The sequence below is a fragment of the Equus przewalskii genome, chromosome 1 (assembly GCF_037783145.1).
Source record: "Equus przewalskii isolate Varuska chromosome 1, EquPr2, whole genome shotgun sequence".
NCBI classification, from domain to species: Eukaryota; Metazoa; Chordata; class Mammalia; order Perissodactyla; family Equidae; genus Equus; species Equus przewalskii.
Genome location: NC_091831.1, coordinates 181,985,505 through 182,013,488, shown reverse-complemented (window position 1 = coordinate 182,013,488; position 27,984 = coordinate 181,985,505). Strand labels below are relative to the sequence as shown.

Sequence of the window (27,984 nt, the reverse complement as noted above, 5' to 3'; positions counted from 1 at the left end):
GAGCCAGAATTGGAATCCATCAATTGACACCTGGCCCTGAATCTTCTAATGGAACACACAACCTCTTAGGGAAGAGTCTGATATTTTACATTTGGCTAGAATTAAACAGCCTATCCATTGAAGATTGTTTTGGCCAGAATGAAAAATACTTGCAAAGAGAGTGAGGGCCTTTGCCCTTTTTCCATTCTTTCTGAGAGCGCTGAGATGGCATAGTGATCTCAGACACAGACAAAGAAGAAGAAAGGAGAAGGTGAAAAGGACAGAAGGAGAAAGAGAGGAAGAAGGAGAGAGAGGAAGAAGAAGAGGAAGAAGAAACTAATCTATGCAGAATTGTAAATGCCCAATAAAAGATTTGTCTTTAGTAATCTCCCTGAGTGCATGTATGTCAAAATGGGAAATAATTTCATAAATTCCAGGAATGATTTGCCAGCGGTAGAATATGAGTTATCATGAAAACACAAGGATAGTTTTCATTGGGGCTAAAACAACAGTGGGAATTTCAGTTTACAATAGCATCCAGATTCGCCTCTGTAGAGCTCATAAACTGAGAAGGTACAGTGTACACATAGGTATCTAGTAAGTAGACAATTCCTGTGTGTGTGTGTGTGTGTGTGTGTTTGGAAGGGCAGGGTCTGCACATTTTAGAACTCATTGGCCTAACTGGATTCTTAATCTTATCAAAGAGAAAAAAAATCATAAGCTAAATCATGGTGTTAAGCAAGCAAAGTATTTGCTGATTGTAAATGAAAATCTCTACAGCAATCATTTAAGCTAAGAAGAGAAAATATCTTTCCAGACCCTGTCCAGCTTCTCACTTTTTTATTTTTCATTGTTTTATTCCCAATAATACCATGTGCTTCCAATGTACAGCTGTTTGTTCCCTGCTTTTAAAACCTGGAGGCCTTATTTGTTCTTGATCTCAACTCCATAGAGAAAGAAATGCACTCACTGTGGCAGGTGTTCTGAGTCACTGAGAATTTATAGTGTTCCTTGAGCAAAAATGGAAAAGAAAATACATTTTTACTCTAAGATTGGGAAAAATGCAGTAAAATTTGTGTGTGAGAGCTGAGTTAAAACATCGTGCTATCATTGTAAGATGTATACATCACCACACGGAGGCTCCGCAGGGGTGTAGCCAGCGCACTTGCTCTGGAGATGGCCTGGCCCGACATGCCTTTCACCTTGTGATTTTAGCACAAGTCAGAATAACTGGGGTGAAGTATCACTCTTAATTGAAAGCACCTCATTATAGACCAGATGTGGCTTTCTCATCACTCATTTGGTATAGACATGTTCCTCAGAGCCCTGTCTAGAAGATGCATTCAAAGTATGAAAAGGAATCAGAAATGCGGCATTCCAAAGTAGGTATTTTTACAAGGCTGCTCCTCTTTCTCTGGGCTATCTGAAGTCCAGTTTACTACTTGCTCTGTAAGTGTTTTGAGTGCTGACCATTTCTTTCCCTTCCAAGTTTCTGTTATTAGTTCTCACCGCCAAGGATGGCAAAGAACATCAAATTTATTTACCTTTCTCGTGGGTGTTGTAGATCTTGAGGAAAGAATCCCTTTCAGCTAACTCAGAGTGGAGTGGCTATAAGGAATAAAGGATCCTAAGAATAAGATCTCTTATATTGACACAGTGTCTGCTACATCCAGGGTCAGATTATCTTGGGCAACTGTGGTAATTCACAATTTCTGTTCCTGTTGGTAATAAATCTTAATAGGTGCTCCTATGTATTTGAGCAGTCCATGGGTTCGTCTGTCTGAATCCAGATGTCAAGAAGCTGCAGAGCATCAGAAGTGAGAGATGTCAAGCAAAGGGAAACTTCAAGAGCCCACGGGATTTCCAACAAATATTAATCCCAATTCAGGCACACCAAAATATCCTAAGGGGGTAAGAGCATATTATCTGACATTAATTCTGTTATTTGTTTGTTCATTTACCCATTCAACACATCTTTACTTAGTGTGTCCTATGTGGCAGGCACTCTTATAGGTACTGGATTTACAGTGTCTTCATGGGGTTTATATTCTAGTGGTGGGAGACATTCAATAAAAAAGTACATACATAAATGGAAATGATGTTAATTATCATAGAGAAAAGTAAAGTAGAGAAGAGAAATAGGGAGAATTGAGATGGGGGATTATTAGTTATTGAGCAGGAAAGGCCTTTTTGAGAAAGTTGTAATTAATAAAATATCTGGTCAGTAGGGACCATGATGAGTAGTTTTTGGAAGAAGAGCATCAGATAGAGGGAATCCTAGGACAACTCTGCTTGGCTCAAATTTTAAACTTGCCTGGCATTGTTGCTGCTCTGCCTAAGTCAGCAATAGCATAGCATGCTATGAAAGCTTGACACAGTTGTTCATAGGAGTTTTGCATTTTGCTCCATTTTTAATCTTTAAAACTATTTGAACAAAACAAAACTATATTTTAAAACTATTATTATTGTGAAACAATTCAAATCTTCAAAAAAAGTAAATAGAATATGCCAAACATCCATACACTCACCACCTGAGTTTAAATTTAATCTCAAATTTTTGCCACATTTTACAAAATTCTTTTAAGAAAGTAAAGCATCTGAGAGACAATGAAGACATTTGTTTACTTGCATTATGTGGAGTTGATTGTTGCAAGTAACAGAAAATAGCGTGGGGAGCAGATTGTTGGCTGATGCTAGCACTGAGAATGTGAACGTGGTTCCAAGCATACACAAGTTCCATCAGTGAGTAGAAACAACCCATCCAGGGTCAGCACGAAGAGAGTTCCCACAGTGAAGAGGACAAAGCTACAAGGAAGGTGACGCTCTAGAAAAGAGCTTCGAATTGCTAGGGATTCAACTTGCTGCTAAACGAGTAATCCACAAAGGCACAGAGCTAGCAAGGAACAAAGACTACAATGTTCGCCATGTTCTCTGATGAGAAGCAAACACACGAAGGAGATCCTTATCCAAGAGATGGTGCACAGGCAGGAAACAGCCAAGCAGGCCACAGAGATCTACTGGGAGAAATGTCCTGTGAGCACCCACAGGAATCCATGGAAAGGAGCTGAGTTGATCAGGGACACAGAAACTTCCTCCAATGAAGAGACCATGTAGAAATATGGAAGGACTCACTTGGCCAGCAATATATGAAACCAGCGTTTGCTGCCTTAATTTACACGTAGTAGGTGAAGAGAATGCACAAGATGTCAATCCCTTCATTATCTCAGAACAGCCACAGATCAGGAGACACATTCAGGTAGGACAGCAATTATGGAGGCAGCAAGGAGCCCAGCCTCTGCACCCCTGAGCTCTTTGGAGAGGCAGTACTTGATGCTGATAGTGAAGGAAGGGAAAAGAAAGGCCAGGGATATGCGGACACTGAATGCTGATTATCACATGGATAAAACGAAGCGCTGGTAAATTGCAGCAGAGATGATCACTAAGCCTGGGGAAAGGCTTAATTTTCCTTCAGTGATTTGCTGCCCCTCTAATGACTTCCAGTTGCAAATAGTACAGTCCCTGCCATCACATCAGCTACAGAAATTATGACACCCCTCCTCAGCCAGGAACTGGGTAGCCCAATAATTAAACTTATTAACTTATTAATTAACTTACTAATTAAACAGATGAAACTTATGGATAACATCTTCAAATCTCAGGACAGCAAAGAGACAGGTGAAGAAAGATAACACAGTGACCGCTAGAAACTTCACAAGTGTGTCCTGCTTCTTACAGCGCAACTGCAAAAATCTCAGCTGTCACCTTGACGTCGGTGGTTGGCGACAGATGACACTCAGATGAATAGCTCCACGGCATTCCTCAGGAATCTGTTCCTCTGCAACAGGATTTTTGAAAATATATTATTGATTAAATTTTTTTAATGGCAAAGTACACAATGAGGTAGAGTGAAGTTAAAAAATAAATAAGAGATCTACGATTACTAAAATGGATAAGAAAACAGAGTGGGCAAAATTGTGGATGGAATGAAAACTTTCCGCCAACTCTGGAGCCTTACATCGGTCTTCAAACTTGCAGCACCGCTGACCCAGAGAGGAGGAGAAAGTTGGACTGTCCGGCTTCCTCAGGAGACAACAGGCTGAAGAACCAACAGGATTCACGCTTTCCAACTCAACTCTGGCTCTGTGCTTTTCTTACATAATGCTTTGGAAATGTTTTAGCCTATTTTTTAACATATAAAATAGTGATGTTATTAAAAATTTAACTCTAATTGTCATTAGACTACTTTACCTAGCTGAGATTTCTTATTTTCTTAACATATGATCAGAATGCATGATAAGACATTTTTTTTCTTAATTTGGAATTGCCTTTGATTTGCTGCTATAATTAGATTCTAACAGGGTTTCTCAAACTTCAATGTGCATATAAATTACTTGAGGATCTTGTTAAAATGCAGCTTCTGTTTCAATAGGATTGAAACCAAACCAGGTCTGAGATTCTGCAGTTCCAACAAGCTCCCGGGTGATGCTCACGCTGTGGATCCAGGGGTCTCACTTTGCATAGCAAGGACCTAGACTTCACCTTACTATTCCAATCACCTCGGCCAGCTGATAGCTTTCATATTAGTAAGTGAAGTCAGGCCTGGAGAAACTTCAGAAACAAATATGACGTATTATCACAGCTTTTAAATAAACATTATCTCATGCCCTAAACAAATTGAGGAATTTTTCCCAAACAGTGCTTTTCGTGCAGCCAAACTGTTAGATCTGTGGATATGTAAATACGTTATTCTTGGTATGCCATAAGCTTGTCTGAAACACTTTGTAATATTTTTTTAATTAACATGTGGCAAGAAACAGGCCTCTGAAAGTTAAGAACCACAAAACAATAAAAGAAGTAAACCCTTTTGTTGAAAAGCTCCAATTCCCATGTTAACGTCTCATTCACAGCCTAATTGCAACCCAATTAGGAGAATTAAGATAAGTAGAAACAGCTGGAACAGAAGGCACTTCGAGTGAAGGGTACCCTCTGCTCTCATTATTGGATGGAGTTCATTACCCAACTCTTCACACAGTGCGTGATATTTAATATGACTGGGCTAATTTACATCTGAAAAGAATAGAGCACCTTATGCAAAGAAATGGACGGACCTATCAGTTCTCATTCTTTAAACACTCTATCATCTCATGTTTCAAGTACAGTCCGGTGATAAACCTAGGAAATGTTGTCGGTCCTCTTTCCCCAAGTCTCCACGGCATTCCTCTTTTATCTTTTGGTCATGGCGGGATGTTCATCCTACGGGTGTTGCAACCGAAGATGCGCTGCACTGATGGCAACGTTGAAACGTCCAGTGTTCAGTTTTATGTGTGGTTAATGTCAAACAGAGAATAAGGACTTGGTTTGAATTTTACATTGGTAATTACATAAATATAGTCTTGCAGTTCAAGAAACTGTCACACAGGAAAATCCCACGTTGTTATAGCATGTTGTTTAAGAACACAAATTATGCACCACAAGGAGAATCGTTTTTCTCTTCTTTTTGTTGCATCTATATGCCATGATGGATGTTAACTAAACCTATTGTGGTAATCATTTTACAATATATGTAAATCAAACCATCACGCTGTACCCCTTAAACTTATACAGTGATGTATGACAGTTATTTCTCAATAAAACTGGAACAAGTAAAAGAATACAAGTTATGCTGTTCAAAGTAATGACTTAAGCTCTCCAAGACCTGCTTTCCTCATGTGCAAATAATAGGCAGTAACAGCACATATCTCACAGGGCTGGTGAGAGGATAAAAAGTAAGAATTCATGTAAAACACTTGGAGTGTGCCTGGTCTATGTCACCACTCAGAAATGATTAGCTATCTTTCTGTTTCGGACCCAGCACTTTGATTATCGTGATTCATAATCTCTCTCCTTCTAGATCAACTCCTAGACCTGTTAAATACGTCGTCATTTATAGATGGTCCAGCGTGTACACACAAGACATCTCACCACCCCAGCACGCCCACCTGCGATTATGCTGGGAGTTCATGTAAACAAGTAAAACAAATGACAGGAAAGAATAATACTTTTGATATGTACGTAAGCAATATGAATATAAGCTAAAGTGTTAGTGAAGACATAGTTTCAAATTCTCTCGGTGTGTTTCCATTTTAAATGGAAATCTAAAGACATTACGCTTTCTTGCCCGACATGGTGTTTAGTTGTTCTCTATGGCTTCTGCATGTCTAGCGGAGAGAGTAAGCAATATAATACAATACAATATAATAACTGATGTCTAAGGACTACAAACTCCTATCCTCCTCAACACACACACACACACATGCACACATGCACTCACTCTACACCACACATCCAAACACATATTCATGGAAAATATGATCATCTCAAAAGTGTCCTGGATAAAGTCTGCTAAACTTGAGCTTTGTCTATAAAATACTAACATGACTCTTCAGTTTGGTCAAGACTGAAAACAACTCATCAGTTTCCTGGGAGATAGACCTGCTTCATGCATTAGCCAGCGGGTCACGGAGCTCAGGGATCAATTCAGTCAACATGTTTGATCTGATAACCCTGGAGAGGGAGCCTGCCAGGGTCAGCAACCTCAGACACTGCGCTGGCTTACACTGGAATAATGATCTGTTGGTGGTATAATCGTTTCAGAGTTGGAGAGAGTTCTCACATTCTATAAAAAAGTGAGCTATTGGCTATATTTTGTAATACCAAAAAAAAGAACATAAAAAGATGTGCTCTCTGGTACATGTGTAATTTGTTATAGCCACAGGATAAACGGGCTAAAATTCCATTTCTGATATAGCAATCTCAGATCCAGAAGAATAAAAATAATATATTCATGACTGTGACCAGATTTGCATTAACATCACTAAAGGTAAAATTTTACTCCTTGTGTTTATGTTTCTAGACAATCTGGTGCTTAATTTTGGAAGGAATTTCTATTCCAATAACCCCAGGGAATATGCATATATAGACACATTCAGCTACTTAAAAGTGACGTGGAAGCAATTCTGCATATCTTTCATGACGAATGGAAATACAAAATAAAAAAGCAGTTTCTAACCAGCTAAGCCTGACAAGTTTAGCTTTATACTCCACAAGCCCAATTATTTATAGTCCATTTATTTCCACGCTAATGATAGAACAACCAAATAGTCAATGAAACGTGACCGTTATTTTGAAGATTGGTAACCAAGTTAGTTTGCACATTTTGTTTAAATTTTTTCCCCAATAAGGTTTTTTTTAAGACTCTAAAGAAAAATAATTGAATGTATGTAGTATTAAAAAAATAATAGTTCTTAAGGAAAAGGAATAATTTCAAAGAACAGTAGTGAGTTTAAAAATAATCAGTGCTTTTTTAAGGACTAATGTTCAGCAATTAAATATATAAATTAATCATTATTGAAGTAATACAGGGTAATTAGGAAAAAATAAAACTATAAAGGATCTGTGCGAGAATGTTTTGACAGCGATTCTCAAAGTTTCATTACATGAAACATGTGTCCATACATCCAACCTTGCAACCCTTTCCCGCTCCCCGACCCTTGCCTTCTTTTGCTTAGGGGCGAGGCCCCAGCTCTCACAGGAAGGCCCGTCTAGGGCAGTGGTGGCAGTGTGAGGCCTCTGAGAGCACCATGAGCCACGTGGCCTCGTGTAGAGACACAACAGTGGTGCTTCCTGAGGAAGATGTACCGCAAACCCTGCTGTGGAAAGAAGCGTGCTGGCCCACGCAATGTACACGGCGGTGAGAGGCTGGGCATCCCGCCCAAGAGTTCAACCTCGCCCCGAATCCATCACTTCTAAATTTGCTAAGAAACATGGAGATGCCAAGAACTGTTCCAGATGTGGAGATTCCACATCTGCAGGTGGAAAGATAACTGGAGCTGGAAAGCCCTGGCACCAAACCGTTTCCGAGGTGCCAAGTGTGGAAAGAGTCTTGAATCAACAACTTTTGAGAAGAAGGTGAAGTCTATTGTCAAAGATGCTACGCAAAGACCCCCGGGCCCAGCAACTGGGCTGTGAGTAAGGAGCTGGAGCCCTTGCCATGCTCAGTGAAGGTGTGAGCCCAGAACCGAGATCCCACGCTGAGAACCTCTGGTAAGCCGGGCGCAGGTGCATCTAACACTAAACTGCTGTGAGATCCTCCACTTGTAAGGGCTGCCTGGTACCCTGTCATTGGACAGCGCGGCTGACTGCTGGGAAGAACCCACTGTATCCTTCTGCTTTATTTGTCAGCATCTTCAAAAACCATTCCTTTTACATTTTCAATAGGACTGCAGCTTGAAAAAAAAATTTCCCTATGCAATATTTACTATTCAAATGTAATATTTCAAAAGCATTAAATTAACATTAAATAAATATAATATGATAAAATATAACTTCTAGTCTATTAAGTTTCTCCCTTATTTGCATTGTTTTGCAGCTGGGACAAGACCATTAACTTCACTAAAACTCAGCCTCCTTAAGTTTTATCTGGTTTTATTTTCCTGCCCACTTTTTAAAACACATGTAGGCTATAAAAGGCGCCCGAGCGAAAATCTGCATATTTTCCTGGAGGTCAAAAGCTGGGTTTGAGGAGTCCTCCTAGGTCGTAGTTGCCGCTGGCTCTGGACAGGAGTAGAGATGGTAATTTAGGGAAGATTCCCAGGGAATGCGTGCTCTCCAGGAAAGTAGACTGACTGTTTCCAGCAAATGCCTGGCATTTCCTCCATCCCAAATTCCCTCAAAAACTCTGCCAATTCTGTTTATTGACTTCAATTGGTGGTTAAAAGCCTACTCTTTGAGGAAATTTCTCTGCTGATTTTATCAAACCCAAGTCAATAATTTTGTGTTCTCCCCCTCAATGATGGACTTTGAAATCTACCTGCCCCTTTGTCTATAGACCCACTTTATTTAGAACAGCCCGCCCCATCCATTCTTCTGATTAACTGCTATTCCTTCTTTGGCACTTAGTTTTGATCTCACTTCATGTAAGTCAGGACAGCCATGTTACACTGCAATAACAAATAATCCCCAACTCTCATGGCTAAGACCATCAAATGCTTATTTTGCTTCCATACTATATGTTTGATGTGGGTTGGCAGAGGTTCTCTTAATTGCAGGCCTTCAAGGCTGGCAGAGGCCCTGTCTCACCCTTTCAGAATTATAACATACAAATGTATTGCATACTTAAATATATAACATAATAAATAATAATTATTTTAGGAAAATAAATAAATGGGCACACGAGGTGCTGGTTCTTCAGATTTCCACTCAAAAGGTGACACATCACCTCTGCCCACACTTCATGAACTGAAGCAAGTCACCTGAACGTGCCTGACTCCCAGGGAGGGACTAGCAGGGCAGTCTTACGGTGTGCCCAATAGAAGGATCGGGAATTTGTGACCATCGCTATTGGCATCGAGGGAATCAAAATTGTGTCCTATTTACTCTGATATGTCCTGGTTATGCTGCGGTTAGATTCTGTCCATCCCGAGTGCCTACTCTGCATCTAGCAAGGTCTAAGTTATTTATTACTGATAAGTACAACACACTATCCTTGCTCTCGAGGAGAACAGCAAGTCAACCCTTTAACCATTAGTTAATTAACCACTCAATCTCTAACTTCCAAAACCAAAACATGCTCAAAAAATAAGTAGGCCTTGGAGATGATTTTTCTTTCTTTCTTTTTTAAATTGCAAGGGAAGACATTCAGCAAATAGGGAGCTTTTATAGTCAAGGGTAAGACGGCATCGACAGTAAGTGGTAGCTGAGAGCACAGGGTGAGAAAAGTCTACTCTCTGGCTAATGAGCCTTCCACTTTCCAAGGCAGGGTTACAGTCAGACAAACGGGAAACTTATCATAATATCGAGGAGGAACCTAGGTTTTCATACCGGATCATATAAAGCGCAAATGAGATCCCAGGAATAATTTCCATTTTATTTTTGACTGTGGCATAGCAAAACCCTTAGATTCCCCCGTAAGAGGAACACTACCTTCTCTACCCAAATAGAGCAGACTGTGGAGGTGTTAATGACAGATCTGATTATGCACCAAGAGAATAGTAGCATCTGTTCATGGACTAAGACTCCTGAAGGCTGACTGATAACTCGGCTCCAGCAGATAGTTCTCAGAAGGCGAAAATGAGCGTCTGTTACCACTGTCACCACTTCGCTAACGAACGCTATCTGGATCTAACTGGCAATGCTCCCCCCAGTTGTACCCAAATAACGGTATATAGTAGCGGTAGGGAGAGCATCCGTCATGTGTGCTGGTGCCATTTCTGTGCCCAGCAATCAGATCGTTCCTTCCTGGGTGCTGGTCATGTGATCATGCGATTTTCTTGGACTTCTAACTGCATTATTTTGCAATGGTTTTATGTTTTAATATTTTGCATTAGTTTCACGAAAGCTCATGGTGGCTGTAAATTTTTTTCTAACAATCTTCCTGTTCACCTCTTTAAATATATGAGACATGCTCTTAGGTTAACAGAGCTAAATGGACACACGGCAAAACCACTTTGCAGCAAGATTAATGAAGAATATTAAGAAGGAAAAATGACGTTTTCATTTGCCTAACAAGGAAGAGGGTCCTGAGCTCTTCTTTAATACAATTTAAAATAAAGTTTAAAAGTTGTAAATTAATCGTTAAGATACTGTATCATAATCTTATCTATTGCAATTCCTTTAGCATCTTGAGCATAGTGGATTCTTAGTAAATATTGCTTCAGGAGAATGATGATCCTCATTCGGTGAAGGATGATAATAAAGTCCAAATGTTTTGGAAATGCTGTAGCAATTCAGGTCCATCTGACTGGCCAATACATCTAAAGAACTTGATGAGGATAGGCATTAGGACAAAATTACGTGGTGGAGAAGTATTTCCCATCCTGATCCACTTCGGCTATTTTCATAAGCTTGCTTTCCAATGCTTTCCTAGCATGTGTACCATGCGGCTATTTCATTACAGAAAAACCACTTTAGGATCTCTCTCTCCTCCACACTTCTATGCTAATACCATTTCCCCTACTGTCTTTTATTTACATGGAACAAATAGAGGTTGTTTGGACAATCATAGTAAGACAGGAAAATTGACCTTCAATTTTCACTTCTTTTGTTCTTCATCATAGGGTTCAGCTAGCGATAGACTTGCTTTTTCAGAATAATAACAATATTTGTAACTATAAAAGACCATCCCTGTAGAAGTTAAAAAAGAGAGTAGTCAACGATGAATGCTATAATTTTAAAGACTTGTGCTCTGATTTGAAAAATATTTTCTTTTCTTGCAATATTTGCAGAAGTAAAACCCTAGGCGCTAGTGTCTCTCTCAATTTTCATAGATGTGCAAATCTGATCAATAGAAATATTAAAAACCATATTTTATTTGCTGGCACAGGTCCATATTAAGTAGACAGTTTTAACATTTACATGTTTATTTCTAATGAGAAAAAGTAAAAAAAAGAAAAGAAAGTTACTATTTATTAGCCATCCATAATTAGGTATAAAGTGCATATAAATACCCATAGAACTATAGCAACTTTATAATACACTATGCATAAAGTACTAACCAGTGGCCTGCACCTAAGCATCCTCTGGAAGATACAGAAAAGCAAATCACAGTTACTGTAGAGGGAAATGAGTGCCACCTGAGAGAAGCAGAGACCCTATGATTGGGACCAGCTATGGAATGGTGTGTGGCAAGGCCTCTCAGAGAAAGCAGTGTTGAAACAGAGATCTGCAGATTGAATAGTAGTTTAACAAAGGGCTGAGGATGGAGTACAAAGGTTTGAGTTGTGCATGTGCATGTGTGTGCAATTGTGTGCATGTGAGTGTGTTTGTGTGATTTCAGACAGAACCAGCAATAGTTCATGCAAGAGTTCATCTTGGCATGAGCTATGGTAGTGGCCAGAAAAATGGAGGGAATTACAAAATTTCAGGATGTAGGATTTAGAAGAAAGAGCACAAGAGTTATGACAGATTGATGGCAGAAAGAGGCAAACTCAAGAATGAATTTCAAGACTTATGTTTGAGTATAAAGAATGCAAGAAATGGAAAAGGATTAGGGCATAAAGTAAAATCACCATTTAATTGAAAATTACAGTAATAAGTTGTATATATGCTATGAAATAAAAAAGAGGTTTATACTAAGAATAGAAACTAGAAAGTCATTGGTATTCCTTAAAGAATTTGAAATGATGGAGTTTTTTAAATGACTTAGAGAGATTGTGTACAGTGAATAGAAAATAAGGCTAGGAACAGAACCTAGAGAAAAACTAACGTGAACATAATTAAGCAGAAAAAAATTCCTGAAAGTAAACTAAAAAGGAATAGGAGAGGAGGAAAACTGGAAAAGTAGGTGTCATGGAAGCCTAGGGAAATGCTTTTCAAGAAGCGATGTGCGGTCAGCGGTGTAAATAATGCTGCAAGGTCAAGTAAGCTAAGAACTGAACAGGACTTAGTGGCCTTGATGGAGTTGGTTTTCATAGAATGTGTGTGTGCGTGTGTGTGTGTGCGTGTGTGTGTGTGCATGTGTGTATGCAGGATGATGAAGAAAAAAGTTGTGTGGACAATTCAGGAAGATTGGCTCTGAAGAGGTCAGAAAGGAGGTGGTCATAAAGTAGGGTTAAGGGACAAGAACAGGAAAGGAATCAGCATTGAATAGTGGGGATAGGAAAGTGTGGGGGCCAGAATAACAGTCCCCAAAGGTGTTTATGCCCCAATCTTGAAACCTGTGAATATGTTACCTTACATGGAAAAAGTGACTTTGCAAATGTGGTTAAGTTTCGTATCTCGAGATGGAAAGATATTCCTGGATTTTCTGGGCGGGCCCAATATAATCATAAGGTTCATTATAGAACGAAAACAGGAGTGTCAGAATAAGAGGAGATGTGAGGATGGAGGCAGAGATTGGAGTCATATGATGGCTAACTGGGAGCCACGAGTGAAGAAATCCAGGCAGGCTCTAGAATTTGGAAAAGGCAAGGAAACAGACTCTCTCTTAAGGCCTCTGTGAGGAACAGCCCTGCTGACACCTCAATTTTACCCCTTGAAGACCAATTTCAGACTTCTGACCTCCAGAACTACAAGATAGTAAATTTGTCTTGTTTTAAACCACTAAATTTGTGGTAATTTATTACAGCAGCAATACGAAAATAATTCAGAAGGTATTAAAACAGAGAAAAAAATGGAAAACGTAGAAGAGGGGAAACCAGTGGTGGGATAGTCCTGGGAAAAAGGAGGAGATGGGCTCCGAAGCCAGTGAGAGAACTGAACCGGGACGGGAGGCACGGAACGAGAGGCTGAAGGTGCAGAAAATCCTGAGCGTTAGGAGGCTGGAAGAAATTGATGGGGTGTAAAAAGAAGAGGGAAAGTGATCATATGGGAGGTCTGAGAAGAGAAATAGAGCTTTGAAGTAATTGGAGAATGGGTTAGAAAGAAGCCTTGGAGAATACAGAGACTTTCCAGGCAGTGTTGAAGGCCTCGTAGAGATGGGCATGAGCAGCACCTGCCTGCTGGCTTGTGTGATTGCATTTGTAATTGCTCCTAAGTTCAGAATCAGAAGATTCAGAGGGTTCAATTGATTTCTATGTGGGACATTCTAACAGAGGAAATGATACCATTGGCAAGAATGTGGCTACAAGGCTTGGCGATGGGTTCCAAATCCATCTGCTCTAAACCGCTGCCAGGAGAAGCTGAGGCATTCACCCAAGGAAACACAGCTAGTAAGAAAGGCCCGTCTTGCACCCCTAAACCTTCATTCATCCTGGCCTCCAAGTTCATATTCTCAGCTACTTCACCATGTATCCATCACTGTATAGCAAAATTAGTAGGAAAGTAGAATCTAGTAGTGAATAACAGGAGACCAATGGAGAAGAAATAAAGAGATTGGAATAGCCACAAACTCAGTTTTGTTCCTCCAAATAATCTTGACTTAATTGTTTTAACACTAACTTGGAATTATTCCTCAGATCATAAATGTAACTATTTCCCTACCTGGGATGCAATGCCACTCAGCACACAGAGTACTATGTGTATATTTCACTCGTTAAAATAGATTGCTTTGATAAATGTGTTCTACTTGACTGATAATGACTAAATGCAGAAAAAACTTCCCAAGTTTTATTTATGTGTGTATATATATATATAAACACAAAATTATGAAAAAACGTTATCTGAATTTCCTCAGAATGGTTCTTCTGAAGATCTGGGCTCAGGAAGAGCAAGAAACATTCATTTCTGGTCTGCTTGGGATCTGTGTCTTTAAGGATCTAGTGTGCCATTATCTGGATCAATGACTGGTTTTAGGGGGCGAAAATGCTTTCAAGCCCCAGGGGCAAGAGTGTGCACATGTCTGACTAATCAGAGTTCTCCATTCCACGGACAAGTAATTAGTCCAAAAACCACTGTAGGGCCCAAGCTGAGCTGATAAGAATCTTTGCTGGGACTTTCACTGGAGCTATCTGGAAAAACACATACTTTTTAGTTTTCTCTCTGACAGGCCAACCTCCAAGGAACAGTAAATTAGCCATCGCCTGAGGCAACTTGTTGTTTCAACAGCGTCTGTCTGAGAATGAAGTCAAAGAGAGCCTAGAGAGAGGGAGATAAAGAGTTCTCAGGACTCTGAATTCCTGGAGCCAGCCATGTCTGAAGACGCTGCCGTCCTTTGAGTCAATAAGTTCTTTTCGTGCTAAAGATAGATAGAGTTGTGCTGTCATTCGTAACCAAAATAACCATGGCTGAAACAAGACAGTAGTGTATGTTTTGCCTTTATTAAAGTTAGTATCAGACTCAATGGAAAAACTCTATCAGTTTGTTTTCTCTCTATGAAAGTCTTAGTCTTGCTACTATTTCAATGATGATTGGATGTCAGAGATAATTTTTACACAGTTTCAAGTGCAGTGCAAACTTACCTAACAAAGAGAATCTGTGTCCAGTCAAATTACAATGCAGGAGATGCATCCAAGAGATTATGTTATAAAAGGACTGAAAGTATGAATTTAGAAATCAGGAAATCCGGAAAATAGTCAGCACAAAGCCATAATTAGAAATTTGAGAAAATGATGTTAGTTTTATTCACCAGGATGATCACTAATCTGTCTATACAGCCACATAATCCAAAAACACAATAAAAAATAAATTTTGGAAATTTTGATCCTGTTTGTTAAATGTGAAAATTTACGGGGAAACATTTTTCATACAGTTTGTAGGAATTTATATTTCTATATTTAAGTATTTCTTGTAGGTAGTTTTCTCTATGTATCTCTCTAACATCTACAAGGTAAATTAACATTTAAGGGTGTGTACCATAATTTATGCAATATTTAAAACCTTTCTATAATATTGAAGGTAAAACATTTACATATTTCACACCAAATAAAATTTATGCTCATGTCATCCTTGCCTATTATACGAAGAATTAATATTAATGCTAAATAATTATGACTTAATATCCCAATTAAATTTATCAAAATTTATTCTAATGCAGAAGAATATCAACTACCACATTTAACTTTGTCAGAAAAACTCTCCGACTTCCATGACCCAAAGATCCTCAGGGATTTTAAGGATTTTGAATGGGATGAATTCATGGGTTGCTGATGCGAGGTTTAGTTGACCTCCATTTTCAGTGGTTGTCTTTGTCGTTCAGAGATGTCAGTTTGCGAGTGCAGTAGAGCGCGGTGCTATGAACGGCGCCAGACAGGACCTGCCCGTGTGAGAATGAGTCACTTGAAATATGGAAAATATAGTCTATGTGGTAAAGGTTATACTAGCCGAGAAAATACACTAACGCACACATACGCACACACGCACTAATGTAACAGCATTAACGGAAAGTTCCATCTAAACGTCCTCACGTCCTCTTGACAGTCGGGAGGCAAAGGCAGGAGATGATTTCCTGAAGGGCTTTTATCTACATATGCTCCTTTGCACTTATTTATTGCAGTGATTTTGGTTTGTGTTGATATTTACTGTTAGTATTAATAACTTTCAAAAATAATTTTATTTTAGTCTATTATATTTGATAATTGTCATCTGTGAATAATAAAAATAACTAGAGTCTATTGTTCTATTTTTAAATTTACACTTCATCTTGCTTTAACTAGATGCACGATATCTGCATTGGGGAAAGGAACATGCAATACTGGCTGTCAGACATGGACTTACATTATCCAGTGTAACTGCCACTCCATCATTTTCTACTCGCTTCTGATCATTGATCAGGCATGAATAAGCAGATGTTCCCTGATTGTTTCTGCATCAGTTCTAAAGGAATAAATAGTTCTCATTAAACAAGGAAGAGCATGCAAACTGAAGAGGTCCTTCTGGCCCCCGAACCTGGCCCCTGCACCCTACAAGACAGTATTTACCTCAGTGAATTCACCACTGTCTGAAATCTGGTAAAGACTCAGAGATGCACAGACTGGTTGAGGGTCACATTTTAAAGGTGTCCATGTCTCCGAGCTGGACACACAACTAACTTCACACACCCTCATCTAGAAAAGCCCAAAGGCTAATATGCTATTTTATAATAAACCTGCAAATGGGACAAGAGTGCTCAAGTTAGTGCTTTTTCTTCCTGAAGCCCAGCAACATGGAAAGTCAACTTGTTTTCCCAATAATATTTTATAAAAGGTACAATGATGTGAAATATGGCTCATATTCTCCCTCACTGAAGGCAAGTTATAGCAAGTACCACACCATCAAAAATTTGCGTGGTGGTTGTGGGAGCAGAACAAGGAATTAGCAGATACTAAGATGTCTCTTTTAGCAGCAAATACTCTCCCTCGCTTTGGGAAGCCCTGATACAGAAATGTGAGGGTTGGAGTCTAGCCCCACAAGCCCTTCTCCGTGATCAACCCCGGAGAGACCTCCACTCCCACTCCACGCCAGCATGTCCAGCACGTCCACAGGAGCCCTGCCTTAGTGGGAAACTAACCACATCTCTTCTATAACACTGGAGGAGCTTCTTCATAGCATTTAGCAAGATGTTGAATTTAAATTACTTGAAATAATTGCTTAGTCAATGTCTATCAAACTGGAAGCACCAGGCCGTCTGGGCTCTCCCCTGTTTTGATTGTTGTTTTATATGCAATGCTGGACACACAGCAAGCATTTGGCAGATTTTTTTTGTATGTTACAGAAGACAAGCAGGCTTCAGTCTCTAAAAGTGGCTTATGCAGTGGTCTGAATGTGTGTGCCCCTGCCTCAATTCATATGTTGAAATCCTAATGCCCAGTGTGATGGTCTTAGGAGTGGGGCCTTTGAGAGAGACTAGGTCCTGAGGGTGGAGCCTCATGAATGAGGCTAGTGTTCCTGTCAAAGAGACCCTATAGAGATCCAGGGAGCAGGCAGCTCTGGCTGGGACCCAGGAAGAGGACCTTCCTCAGAACCCCACGTGCTGGTGCCTTGATCCTGGACTTCAGCCTCCAGAACCGTGAGAAATCAACGTCTGCTGTCCGTACGCTACCCAGTCTGTTATGATTTGTTATAGCAGCCTGAATGGGCTAAGACAGTTTGATGCATGCTTGATCACATTTTGGTTTATTAAATTCAAATCTGACTTCCCTAAAAATCGCCGTCTTAAGATTACTGTGGTTTGCGTTCTGGGTCCTCTTACATTTGTATGGTCTCATCATTCACTCCCTACATGGTTCGTTTATTGTATATGAATTTTCTAGTGAGCCCTCAGGACAGTCGTACATTGTGAAGTTCTCAGTGGGTACTCCTGTTGTTCCAATGTTCCTTCCACTGAAGCACCTAAATTCTAGGACAGAAAACATCTTGTCTGAATGTACACACAGCAGTTCTTTTTTTAATTTTTTAAATTTGATGAGTTTTGGAATATATTTTTATTCAGTTAATGGTGAATATCAAGGCATCTAGTGAGTCCACATGGGAAGTTATATATAAAGGAGTTTGTGTATATTTCTGGGAAAATAAGACTATTTTTCTATCTGAAGTCCTCCAAGTACAAGTCCACACATCTTATTCAGTTAGAATTCTCTAAAATGAATGAATAAATAGACAAACAAACAAACCGGGGAGAGATGTTACAGTCCATGAAATTATTTTAATATCCATACCTCACAAAGCTCTGAAGAACTCCTAACATAATGACAATTTAGTTTGTGGTATATTTCAACTTACATATTTCTTTTTTTTTGAGGAAGTTCAGCCCTGAGCTAACTGCTGCCAATCCTCCTCTTTTTGCTGAGGAAGATTGGCCCTGAGCTAACATCTGTGCCCATCTTCCTCTACTTTGTATGTGGGATGCCTACCACAGCATGGCTTGCCAAGTAGTGCCATGTCCACACCCAGGATCCGAACCAGTGAACCCCGGGCCCCCAAAGCGTAATGGGCACACTTAACCTCTGCACCACCGAGTTGGCCCCTAAACTTATGTGTTTCTGAGTTCGCTATGTAACAGAGACTCACTTTTCATTAAACTAACTCATTCTGAGATTTATCGAGATTTTAAGTGCACAGAGGCTATCAAATATACAACACTTTGCCCAAATGCTCAAATTTCTCCAAAGAGATTTTTATCAGAGCAAAGCTTGTAGTATTTCTATGGGAACACATCGCCAATACAATAATAGAGACACTATCTCTATTTCCCAAGGTTGTTTGCTATACAGACATCCTCGAAAAGAGTCTGGAAAAAAGGACAAGTTGTGTCATGCTAGCAAGACATGTGGAAACATGAGAGCTCCACAAAGATTTGTCTCCCAACAAATGACTCTTCAAAAGAAACATAAATTTTTCTTTTTACGTCTTTCCCAGAATAGAGCAAATAAAACAAAAAGTCAAGGTTAAGTTTTAAAAGACGGAAAGAAAATAGAAAGTGATAGAGTTCTGTGGAATTTCACTTGGATAGGATTTGGTCTGTACAGTACAAAAAGTTTCATAATGCTATCCAAATAGTTAAAAAACCGGAGATAAACAGTTGCTGCCAGATAGGGAGCAAAAGGCATTGATTAACCCGTAGATGACTAGATAAATACTGAAGACTGTCAAGAACTGTGAAGGATCTGAACTTTTAACCTTCTCATGAGCAAACAGTTTAGATGCTGGTAGAAGGACACAACTCCTAGGCGAGACACAAGCAGACTTTATTACTCAGAGCAGTAATAGTAACCAAAATATCATAATTTTGCACCTGTTCCCAAGCCCCAAGTCTCACACGGCAATGAAAAGAGGGCTTGTGCCAAATGCATAAGTTGTTTTTCACTATAGAAGAGGAATCCTGAACACAGGCAATGGCAATGTATTAAAGAGGACAGTAAGCGTGCACACCCTTTGTTTCAGAGGGAGATGCTGTCTCTGTTTCCCAAGGTTGTTTGCTGTACAGACATCCTTGAAGAGAGAGTCTACAAAGAAGGACTGCGAGTGTCATACTAGCAAGACATGGGTAAACATGAGAGATCCATAAAGAATTGTCTCCCAACAATAACTCTTCAAAATAACTGAACAAGGATCACCATCAGGCACCTGAACGATCACTTTATATTCCAGAATAATCAATGAACCTGCACTTATGCTTTTGGATAAAGAAGGGTGATCATTGTGAAACACACCCACCCATTTCTGGAGCTCTGTTTTTACATGACCACTCTCTCAACAAAACCTCCATCCATTCTCCAGAGAGATTTTTTGTTTTCAAAATAGAAGCAGAAATGAATGGTTAGACACCTAGAAAGAAGTAAATCTAAAAGGGTAAAAGGAGATTAATGGATTTAGAGTAAAAACATAGCAGCATCTCTGAAATGGATTTGCCTAATCCTGAGAGAAAACAGAAGGTCCATTAATGTAACTTTCCCCACCCTGTCCTGTGTGCTATGTACCTAGTTAACCAAAGCAGAGGTTTAATGGACAGAATGTGGCTCCAGTTTCTTTAGGAAACATCAGAGCTTTCCAACAATGGTAAGAAAACTGAATTTTAAAATATTAGAATTTCTGAAGTAAGAAATTATCTTGTTTTGGAACTTTAAAATGTCACTTATAAGACTCACATTATCCACATTCTACTCTATTAGCTGTCTGTTGATAGTCTAGAAATAGAAAGGTTTTCATCATCATACTCATACAAGCGCAATTCTTTTGAAAATGGTAATGGGCTTTTGAACTTTGGGTTCTACAGTTTCTTTTTTAAGCATTTATATTTCCCTGATGATTCTGGGACATGACATATCCATTGACTCATTCTTTAACAGATAATTATTGAGCACCTACCATGTGCAAGTGACGGTTCTAGGCAAGAAAGCTCTAGGTCTCATCTTGTTGTCAGAAGAGACAAAATCTTTGTCCTGATTGAATGTACATTTAAATGGAAAAGAAAAATAGTATGATAACATATTTTGAAATAAAATGAATGAACAAGATGACATGATGAAAGAACGGGGGAGGATGCCTACATGGGGTGAAAATGAAGTGCTTCTCTACCAACGAGACGTGAGCTGCGAAACAAGCAACAGAAAGGAACCAGAACCGCGAAGTCCTGAGACAGGCAGTTCAGGCAAAAGATGGAGAAGAAAAGTTCAGGGCCGGAGGCCAGAAGGAGGGACAAAAGGAAAGTCTGTGTGTTTGTAGGTATAAATGAAGGAGAGTTAAGAATAGGAAAATCAGCTGGCAGGTCTGAGACTATAGCAAGAAGTTTGGATTTTATTTTTTAAAACATGCAAAGTCATTGAAGAATTTTTACAGCTGGAAAGGGGCATTATTTGATTGGATTTTTTTAAATAACCATCATTCTAATGTTATACAAAAAATCGATCGAATGGGGTATATTTAGAAATATTTGAGTTATTCCTGAAAGCACTTGATGATGAGTTGGAGGAGGAAAACATGAGTGAGAAAAATAAAGGGATCTGCAACGCTGCTTACTGAGAAGGGGACTCCTGGGAAGGGAGACATGTTGTAATGTGTATTGGACACGCTAAATCTGAGATACCTGTTAGATATCCAACTAAAGATGTATAGTAAAATATGTATTAACCTTGTGAATATATAAATTGAGTAATCATCACATATAAATGTTATTTACAGCCATGGTATAGGATGCAATCACTAAGTCCACAGAATAGTGAGAAACCAAAAACAGACTCTAACTTGACCTCTGGGACATGCCCACATCTAAAGTTCCAAGTAAGTCTGTCCTGAAAAGGAGGAGGGAAAGGGAGAGAGGAGAAGAAAGTCAGGGATGTGTGATTTCAAGGAATCCAAGAGAGGAACTATCCCAGAAAACAAGGGGGGGTTGATGAGATTTCAAGAAAGATGACGCTAAAGAAATACTGATAAGTTTGGCCAGGTTTTTTTTTATCCCCTTGGTTAGTACAGTTTCAGTAGTTGTGGAGCAGAAGCCCAACTAAAATTGGTTGACAAGTAAATAGAAGGTGAGAAAATCAGACACAAATTTTAGAAGATGCTTTGGCTATTTTTCTATGAAGAGGAATAGGAGTGGCCTGTCATTAGAGGGATTGTGTCGTCAGGGAGGAATTTATTTGTTTGTGTTTTGGACAGTGGAGTTTTAATGCATTTAGTAGGAGACACTAGATCAGCTAATCTTAATAATCCAGTGGAGCAAGATAATTTGATGATTCAGAAGAAAGTGATGCATAGTGAGAAAGTGAAAATTTTGAGTAAAATCAAATGGATATTATCCAGAACCAAGGACAAAAGAGACTGATTAGAAAGGAATAAAAGAAAAGACAGATGAAGGATACAAATTTGCGTTGGATTACAGAGGTATTGGTGGAAAAAAATAGTTCTTTTCCTGTGTAGATTCTATTTTCTCAATGAAATATGAAGTGAAATCGTTCCCTGAAAGTGAAGGGAGGTGGTGAGAACTTGGAAGATAAAGAAAAGATACCAATAAAAATAGGTTTCCTTTGCAGCATTGTTTATTTATGTTTGCAATTGTGACAATAGTGAAACTGATCACCATGCTCGTGATATGTTCCCCCAGCTATACCTGGCAGTTTGGTAGCGTGCCCAGAGATGGAAGACTCTGCATTCAAGGATGATGGAGGTTGAGTGGGCAAGAGAGTTAGGAATGTTTTCAATGCGATAATTTTAATAATAGATCAACACACGCAAACTGAGTGGAAATGAAAGTGCAGACAAGAGGGTGCTTATGATTGAAGAAAACGAATACAGAAGGATAAGTAAGTTGGACCAATAAGAAGTGGTGGTAGGAAAGTGAAATGCTGAAAATAAAGCTTTTGAAAGTGGAAGACATCCTGCCTACCGCTAGATCTGAGGGATGTAGGCAAAGCATTGTCCTCAGCAGACAGTTAAATCTTAGATAAGGCTGGAAGGTGAGCAGAAGTAAGGTAGTGAAGATTTATGGATTGTTAACTACTGATTCAGGACGTCCAAGGGCACAGTGTTTCCATTTTGTCCCTCACAAAGTGGATGAAAGATGAGATCAGATTAGGGCATGTCCAAGATGGTAAGGAAATTAGAACTCAGGTGATAATGCATAAACTGGGATGCTTGGTTTCTGGAAATTAGGAATATTTCCCACAATAAACAATAGGATTTGAAATGATTGTGTCATTGAGTAAAGTGGACCATTAGTTCAGACTTGGTGCTACAGGTTCCTGGAACCATTAGTCTGGTTTTTTTTTTTAGCTAGCAATGATATAACATTGTCGAGTAGGGATGTGATAGCAGAAGTGTTGCCCCTAAATGCTGAGGCAATGTGGTTAAAACTATAAAATCAGAGTAAAACAGACATAGCTTCAAGTTCTAGCTAAGTAACCTAATTGCTAGAAGCAGCACATAACTTTAAGCCAAGATTTTTCAGGAGTAAGCTGTTAAAGACTTGTTAAGGAATAAAAAATAAAGAAGAACTACAGGGAAGATAGGCAATTACTGCAACCTTGGAGGGGGAATGTAAAGATTAAAGACTACGAGAATGAGGTAGAGGAAAGTACCGACAGAATGCCTGAACGTTATTTTCCTCTTCTGCCATTTTCCTTACGGGACCTATGCTTCTTCCACCCTTCTCTCTCAACCCACTGCCACATTAGTTGCACACATTAATGTGCAACTCTGTCACCAGCTAAGTATTGATGATAATTTTAATAATTGACAGTGATGAAATTCACTTTTTTTGATAGCCTGGCTCATAGAAAGTTCCCTAAATACTTATCTATTTAATTACTAAAATGTATAACTGTGAATATTCTATTTTATTTTTTTCCTTTTATTTATTTTTTCTTTTTTTGGGGGGGGGGTGGTGTGGAGATTAGCCTTGAGCTAACATCTGTGCCCATCTTCCTCTACTTTATCTGTGGGACTCCTCCCAAAGCATGTCCTGAGGAGCGGTACATAGGTTGGCACCTGGGATCCAAACCAACAAACCCCAGGCTGCCAAATTGGAACGTGTGAATTTAACTGCTGTGCCTCTGGGCTGGCTCCCTAACTGCGAATATTTTAAATCTTCAGATCCAATAATTGCAACTTTTGGGGCCGTCCCTGGGGCCGAGTGGTTAAGTTCACATGCTCTGCTTCAGTGGCCCAGGGTTTCCCTGGTTCAGATCCTGGGTGAGGACATGGCACCACTCATCAGGCCATGTTGAGGTGGCGTCCCACCTGGGAAAACCAGAGGGACCACAACTAGAATATACAACTGTGTACTGCGGGGCTTTGGGGAGAAGAAGGGAAAAAAAAGAAGATTGGCAACAGATGTTAGCTCAGGACCAATCTTCAAAAAAAAAAAAAAATGCAACTTTTGTGCTGAAGAATTACCCATATCATTTTTATTATTTAGAAAGATGTCAAACTTCTTTGACAATTTCGATAGACAACTGTTGGAACCTTAGTTTCTTGTCTTTTTCAGGGAGCTTTACAGGAAAAAGTGATTAGACATTCAAGATAGATGGAAATACCCACTTGTCAAAGGAGTCAACCTGCACTTGAAACAGGATCACCAAAGTGAGACAGACACCCGTGTAGCCCAGATTTTAAATGCCAGGCCTGCTCCAGCTCCTAGTATGTGTGGATGGCACTGTTATTCTGCTCTGTAAATTCTCATGAGCTCCCTTGATTAATGTTTACTGAGCTCCCACAAAGAACACGACACTCTGCCTGGCATTGAATCTAATCACTTCTTCAAGCTGATGACTCAGCGCTGCTGGATCAAAGGATGACCTAAAACACGAGAACAAAGAAAAAAAAGCTCTCACTCCAGATAATTTGTTCTCCTTCCCAATGCCTTTGTCTCCCGGCGCGGGCAAGCAGGCGTTGTCTTTGCTTCACCTTCATAAAGTGCCCCCACGCGCACTGCTGGTACCAATCTTGCTGTTCACTTCTCTTTTTCTTTTGCTGCCTTGACTTAGACATTATAAATGGGTTATTTTCCCCCAAAGAAGAGGACTGATTCTTCCCTTCTTTTGCTTCAAAGGAAAAACTGATAATCTTATAATATTTTTACAAAAACATTTTTGGAATTAAGTCCTTTCTAAATCCTTTCCAGAAATTCAAGTGGGAAATTGCTTTAAAAGTTAGATCACAAAATATTGGCATGTCTTCATTTTACGCGAACTTGATCACTCCTCCTTCTGCTGGATACTTGACATACGCCTGAATTCAATTTAATTACATGAGAAACAATCTCTGATACCACCTGCAACCTTTTCTTGCTGGAGTAATCTGAAAATATTCTATTCAAATTATAAGGAGACAGCCACGGGCCCAGGGTGCTAGACCTTCTGTGCTCACTGCCCGATGTCCCTCACTGACCTGCTCTGAGGGTGCCCGGCCTGATTTAACGCACCACCAGCCAGAAAATGTTACTTCTTGTCTGTTCGCTAATACAGAATAGATAAGGACAAAACTCCTAGTTACAAAACAAAGTATTTGGAAATATCGAAATCACAGACTATCCTGGTCACATGCCAGTTTTACAAACGGTGACTATATTAATAAATAGCCTCGCTGTCAGTCACAAGGAAATATTAATCTGGGGTTAAGGTTTCAACTAGATGAAGATGGGTTTCTTTCATTTGGACCTTTGAAAACAAAGGCAATGATAAGTAACATATTTAACCCAGTTCAGTAATCAGTTAGTGAATTTTTTTGTTGTTTTTGATTGTTTGTCTTTTAAACATACTAGCTCTCCTCTGGTCCCTTGCTTGGCCCAGTGAATCTAATCATATTTTCTGCCTTTGACTTGGTTATAAACTGCTTCACTGGGGCTCTTGTATCCCTGGCTGTTAGAAAAATGTTTAATATGGAATCTTTGACAGGTGACATAGCAGGGAGAGAATCAGGAGACTAGAGTATCTGGAACAATTTCAAGAAATATATAACCAAGCAAAATAAGGTAGACTCCCCAAAATACAAATTTTCTTACCGATAATTATTCTTAATCATTACGTAAGGAGTTGTTGTGGAGGGGCTAACCTGGGAGGAGGTGGTAGAAGAAAGTATAATAAAATCTTTAAAATCTATAAAAATAGATCTTCTCAAATATTTTTCTTCCTGAGACAGATTTTGGCTCAGTCACAATCCGCTTTCCTGATAGAGCTTAGAGCCAAGACTTAAATAAAATTTGCTAAGATTGCATGACCAGTGCTTTTTCTTGACTTTTCTCTTGGATCCTAAATTGCCAATGTTGAAGCACTGTCAAGAGCCTTGGCAATGTCAAGAGTCTTGGTAACATAGATACGCTTTCTTCTAATTAAGGAGTTCAGGGATTAACCTAGCTTCAGATGGGTAGAAGCACGATGTAAGCTCTGACCATGGTCTCAGTTTTAAATCCTCTTCTAAAATTTTATGTTTGCCCTTCTTTGCACGGGGACAGCTCATTTGATTCTGTCTTTATTTAAGTCCAAATTCTAAGACACAACTCAAGGTCCACTGCTCTGCTCCTGCTACCATCACTTTTGTCTTTGAACAATTCCTGATTTACATTTCCTCTTGCTGCATTCATATTGGGCCTTTTTCGCTGAAGGTCTTTTGTTTCTGTTTTCAGGCATAAGCTTTCTCATTTACCAGCTACTCCTCAGAGCTCTAAGAACCTCTTGACTTGTCTTCAGACCAAAGGTCCAGAATGAAATGCCATGTCTTTAAGATGCTTTGCTTTATCTACCAAGAAGAGTTGCCACAAAAGCAAATTTTGTTCAGGGTCCAGTAATTGCTTCCTGCTGACCATCTTGCTGGTCCACTCTGATACTTCCAATGGGTTTTGAACCTTGGACCTAGTAACCTATGTTGTTTCTGCCTACTCCAGTTTGCCTGATGGAAAAATTTTTTAATTTGAAATTTTGAATGAGACATACTTACATTTGGGCTGACTAACTCAAAGTGTACAATCTCATTGGGAAACTGTAGGGAATAGACTCCTTTATTCTTTACTATTTTCCTTCGAAAGACATCTTCCACCCCTTTTCTCATTACTGTGCTGCAGAGTACAAATATCAGCATTTAGTTTGCAGAAGCTGCCACTCATACGCAAACTCAAGCTGTTGATGGCCCATCAAAAGAATATCGTTCAACACTGAAAGTTTATTAACACTTACTGTCCCTCTGTATTTTTAGTTTATACATAGGTGCTACAGAATTCTAAATTCGTGAATTTTCATAAATAAGCCATTTCTTTCTTTCACTTTTAATGACCTTTCTCCTAGTATTCAGTCACAGCTTATGGCACGATCTGTAAAAGCAATAATGAGGCAACACGTGTTTGGCAGCCTTGTCACGATCTCATGAATGAAGAAAGTTCAGACTCTCTCAGTACTTGGATGGAAATCTCCAAAGAGAGGCCAGGTGTTCCGGGGATCAGCACCGGGGCTTCCCACGGAGAAACTCTGTCCTTTGAGACAGAACAGCACACCCTTCACAGACAGTCAGCAACTTCCCCCAGCCCCACCCAGGGAGAAAGCTCAGTTGTTTTCAGGTGAGGAGAAGAAAATGCCCATGCGTCTAGATAATAAAAAGAATTTTAAAAAGGGACATGAGCCATTTTTTAAAACAAGGCTGTTTTTCTAAGAAAGTAAAATAATTGAACTGATGAGATGCAGACTTGTTTATACAATATGGTGACTCTAACTTGCCTCTCTTCCTTCTAACCGTCACGAGGGAAGAAGGGACGGCAGATATGCACGGTGATGAATTACACACACAGCCCTCCCCAGAGTCACATCACGGTGATAGATGTCTGCGGCGTGCTCAATTCCTCTAATTAGGGCCGACTGAGTATGGGAGATTAAAATTCTAAACATTAGGCTTTGGGGAAAAACTCCAGCCCCCGTTCAGTTTCCGTTAGCTGAGAGTCACTTCATATATTCAAAGTCATCTGAGAAATATTTATACATTTTCTGAGAAATTTAGCTACACCCTAGGAATGCTGAAATCTGACAGTTACTTTAAATCCTTAAGCAGACTAGATTGTTTAGGTGGCACTTTCTGTGTACACGCAACGCCTTTAAAAAGTTGATAGTCGAGGGAAAACAGGTGGACTATTTTCTAAATTGTTGTCTTTATTTTGTTTACTCCTCGGTTTTAAAGTCTTAACCCAGTTTTCCTAAGTTACAGATTCACACCTTGCTTGGGTTTTTGTTTAAGCTACTTTTCTAAAGCAAAATCCCCATTTCTTAAGTATGTTAACCCTAAACACATTATTTGGGGTGGAAAGTCAATCCAAGTAAATTTTCATTTTATCTGCTTTCAGTTTCCAATTTTTTTAACGGGAGTTTTTTTTTTAGTACATAATGTACACAAATTTAAAAAATAATGTAATTAGAATAATTACTAAAAAATTTAAATGAGAAAAACAATTTCAGCAGCCCACTGAAAGGTATTGTTAGTAACTTATAAATTTAACTCAGTTAATAGATTTAGCAAACTTCCTTAAGGTCTGGCTATTTGGTCTTCACACCGATTTGTATTTCAACAAAGTCACGACAGGTGATACTGTGTTTGGTGGTCAATGTCTGTGCATCTTCCTCAGTTTGAATTCCAGGAGGGTAACACTGCTGAATAAATTCAGTAAGATGGAATGGAAGGGTTTGGGTGGAGGGAAGTACTAGGAGA

The 27,984-nt window shown here is 39.4% G+C and overlaps 1 long non-coding RNA gene across 1 annotated transcript in view; it reads right to left on the bottom strand.

Annotated features, from left to right (window-relative positions):
• The window catches only part of LOC139084871 (uncharacterized), an 84,978-nt gene that overhangs the window by 2,219 nt on the left and 54,775 nt on the right, over nucleotides 1-27,984 (bottom strand). Inside the window, exons 5-7 of the long non-coding RNA XR_011542727.1 lie at nucleotides 16,108-16,206; nucleotides 3,995-4,158; nucleotides 3,595-3,814 (exon numbers count right to left, since the gene is read on the bottom strand). This is a non-coding gene — a long non-coding RNA (uncharacterized lncRNA). The remainder of the gene's footprint in view (nucleotides 1-3,594; nucleotides 3,815-3,994; nucleotides 4,159-16,107; nucleotides 16,207-27,984) is intronic.